At 39.0% G+C, this 3,784-nt stretch overlaps 1 non-coding gene across 1 annotated transcript; it reads left to right on the forward strand.

Annotated features, from left to right (window-relative positions):
* The first annotated feature begins 782 nt into the window (after window positions 1-782).
* On the forward strand, window positions 783-889 carry LOC112400016 (U6 spliceosomal RNA). Its single transcript, XR_003003354.1, has one exon. It is a non-coding gene; the product is annotated as a U6 spliceosomal RNA (small nuclear RNA).
* The last annotated feature ends 2,895 nt before the right edge of the window (window positions 890-3,784 follow it).

Genomic DNA, 3,784 nt, shown 5'->3' on the forward strand with positions numbered 1-3,784 from the left:
CTGATCTAACAGTTGGCTTGTAGCATAAATTAACCTCCTGGTTCCTACTTTAACATCATCAAGAATCCTGATCTTACAAAACAAATTGGACAAGGAGCCGGTCTTAGAAGGGAGAGGAGGCTTGTGTGTGATCTCGCACTGACCTTGTTCTCCCTGTTTGGGACTGAATGGAGAAAGCTAATTAAAGGGGAAAAAAAGTACAGGTTTTATTTTTAAATGTATTTATTTATTTTGGTTGTGCCGGGTCTTAGTTGTGGCACGCAGGATCTTTGTTATGGCATGTGGGATCTTTTTTTTTTCTTTAGTTGCGGCATGCAGGATCTTTTAGTTGTGACATGCAGACTTCTTAGTTGCGGCATGCATGTGGGATCTAGTTCTCCGACCAGCGATCGAACCCCAGGTCCCCTGCCTTGGGAGCACGGAGTCTTACCCACTGAACCACCAGGGAAGTCCCCAAATTAAAGGTTTTATGCCCATGTAGTTTATGTATTATAATTTTCAACTTGGAGCTTTTTAAGTTGGACAAATGTTTTGGAAACTAATTGAGACTAATACTTGGTGCTCAGGAGCTTTAAAGAACACCATCCAATCCGTAGAGACAGAAAGTAGATTAGAGGTTACCAGGGTCTGGGGGAAAGGGAAGCAGAGAGTTATTGCTTAATGGGTACAGAATTTACGTGTGGGGTGTTGAAAAAGTTCTAGAAATAGCTATGGTGATGGTTACACAACATTGTGAATGTAATTAATGCCACTGAATTGTACATTTAAAAAAGACTAAAATGGTGCTCGCTTCGGCAGCACATATACTAAAATTTTAACGATATAGAGAAGAGTAGCGTGGCCCCTGCACAAGGATGACATGCAAATTTGTGAAGTGTTCCGTATTTTTTAGTGGGTGAGAGGAAGCATCTCTTTATAAATCTATTCCAGCTAATAAATAAGAAAAAGGGATATAACTTGAATATTATTTTGCAACTCCCAGTAAATAAATGAACCTAGGCATTAAGCTTCAACGACTGCTAACATCAAAAAAAGAGAAAGCAATAATCAGACATTGATCTTATATCTAGAAGGGGATGCTGCTCCACTGTTTAAAGAGTTGAAATGTTTTAACCTCACAGTAGCAACAATGTATTGCTTTCATTTTGCCCTAATAAGGAGAACAGTTTATTAATTTTCATCATGTACTCACAAAAAGGGTTACTTTTTCCAATCTATAAAGAATGGTATCATATACAATTTTTTAAATGGCTTAAAGTGGCAACTTTTATGAGAAATATGTATTCACAATAAAAATAAATAAAATTAAGTAAGATAAGCTGTTTTAAAATGACCAGAGCATCAGTGAAATGCGGGACAACTTCAAGCAGCTAAATATATTGGTGCATGTAATTGGAGTCCCCAAAGGAGGGAAGAGGAAAGAGATAAGAGGACCCCCCAAAATGAAGAAATAATGGCTAAAATTTTTCAAAAAGTGATGCAAACTGGAAACCTACAGATCCCAGAAACTCAACAAATCCTAAGTGTGAGAAACATGAAGAAAATTATATCAAGACATATCATACTCAAATTGCTTAAGTCAGTGATAAAGAGAAAATCTTAAAAGCAGTCAGAGAAAAAAGACACACTACGTATTAGGATGACAACAGTTTTCTCACTGGAAATAATGCAAGCAAAAAGACAGTAGATTAACATCATCAGGAATGAGAGAGGTGACATTATTATAGGCTCTACAGATAACTAAAGGATAATAAAGGAATATTATGAACAGCTTTATGCCAATAAATTCGACAGCTTAAATGAAATGGACAAATTCCTTGAAAGATGCAAACTACCAAAGCTCATTCGAGAAAAATTAGATAACAGAGACCAGTAGTCCTCATGTCTATTAAAGAGTTTGAAAATGTGGTTTAAAACCTCCCCACAGAGAAGACTCCAGACCCAGATGGTTTTACTCCTGAATTCTACCAAACATTTAATGACACTTCATCCAAGATGTATGGATGGCAAATCAGCACACGAAAGGATGCTCAACATCATTAGTCATTAGCGAAATGCAAATTGAAGCACCTATTGCAATGTCTAAAATTAAAAAGTCTGACATACTAAGTGTTGGTGAGGACTGGAACAACTGGAATTCTCACCATCTGCTGGTGGGAATGTAAAATGTTTAAAATGCTTTGGAAAACGGTTCAGTAGCTTCTTAAAAAGTTAAAAATATAAGTACCGGGCTTCCCTGGTGGCGCAGTGGTTGACAGTCCGCCTGCAGATGCAGGGGACACGGGTTCGTGCCCCGGTCCGGGAGGATCCCACGTGCCGCGGAGCGGCTGGGCCCGTGAGCCATGGCCGCTGAGCCTGCGCGTCCGGAGCCTGTGCTCCGCAGCGGGAGAGGCCACAACAGTGAGAGGCCCGCGTACCGCAAAAAAAAAAAATCAGAAAAAATATAAGTACCATACGACCCAGCCATTCCACTCCAAAGTAGTCAACCAAAACAAATGAAAGCGTTTGTCCATAGAAAGACTTGCACACGAATGTCCATAGCAGCTTTATTTGTCATGACCAAAAACTGGAAACAGCTCAAAGGTATATCAATAGTTGAGTAAATGAATAAATTATGCTGTGACTATACAGTGGAATGCTATTCATCAGTGAAAGGGAATGAACAATTAATATACATGACAACTTGGATGAATCTCATAATAATTATTCTAAATGGAAGTAGCCAGGGACTTCCCCGGTGGCGCAGTGGTTAAGAAGCCTCCTGCCAAAGCAGGAGACACGGCTTCAAGCCCTGGTCTGGGAAGATCCCACATGCCACGGAGCAACTAACCCATGCGCCACAACTACTGAGCCTTCACTCTAGAGCCCACGAGCCACAACTACTGAGCCCGCACACCACAACTACTGAAGCCCACGCACCTAGAGCCCGTGCTCGGCAACAAGAGAAGCCACCACAGTGAGAAGCCCGCACACCGAAAGGAAGCGTAACCCCCGCTCTCTGCAACTAAAGAAAGCCCGTGTACAGCAACGAAGACCCAACGCAGCCAAAAATAAAATTAATTAATTTAAAAAAAAAGTAGCCAGACAAAAGGAGAGTACATACTGTATGGCTTCATTTCTATAAAATTCTAGAAAAGGCCATCTATAATGACAGAAAGCAGACCAGTGGTTGCCTGGAGATGGGGGGTGGGCAGGGAGGGGAACAAAAAGGAGAGATTACAAAAGGGTATAAACAAACTATTGCGGGTAATGCCCATGTTCATTATCTGGAATGTGCTAATGGTTTCACAGTGTATACATATGTCACAACTTATCAAATTATACACTATAAACATGCAGTTTATTGTGTATCAATTTTACCTCAATAAAGCTGTTAAAAAATGAAATAGCAAAACAGCTAAGAGATGACGGGTATTCTTTTATAATTCTCTTGGATAAGATCCAATTTTGTTTTAGAAAAGTAAAACCTTCTGAAGTCTTAGATAGCATTATTATTTAAACACATGATTTGGTATAATATATTAAAGCAAAGTACATAAAATTTAGTAAAAAGATGTTATATGTCAGAGGAGAAAATATTCTATCTCAGAAAAGAGGAGAAAATTAAAAGACTTTGATATCAGTATAAGAAAGGGCTTAGTAAAATTGTAATTAAGTTTAAAATATTTACATAAATTGATGATCATTTTTGTTTTTAAATAAAAGATAATTTTTCTGTTCTGTCATCCTGCATTGCCCCCAGTACTCCTGTGACACCATAAAGTCTGCATTCCTAAGGCCCAAG

Source organism: Neophocaena asiaeorientalis, unplaced genomic scaffold, assembly GCF_003031525.2.
Source record: "Neophocaena asiaeorientalis asiaeorientalis breed wild unplaced genomic scaffold, Neophocaena_asiaeorientalis_V1.1 scaffold461, whole genome shotgun sequence".
Lineage (NCBI taxonomy): Eukaryota > Metazoa > Chordata > Mammalia > Artiodactyla > Phocoenidae > Neophocaena > Neophocaena asiaeorientalis.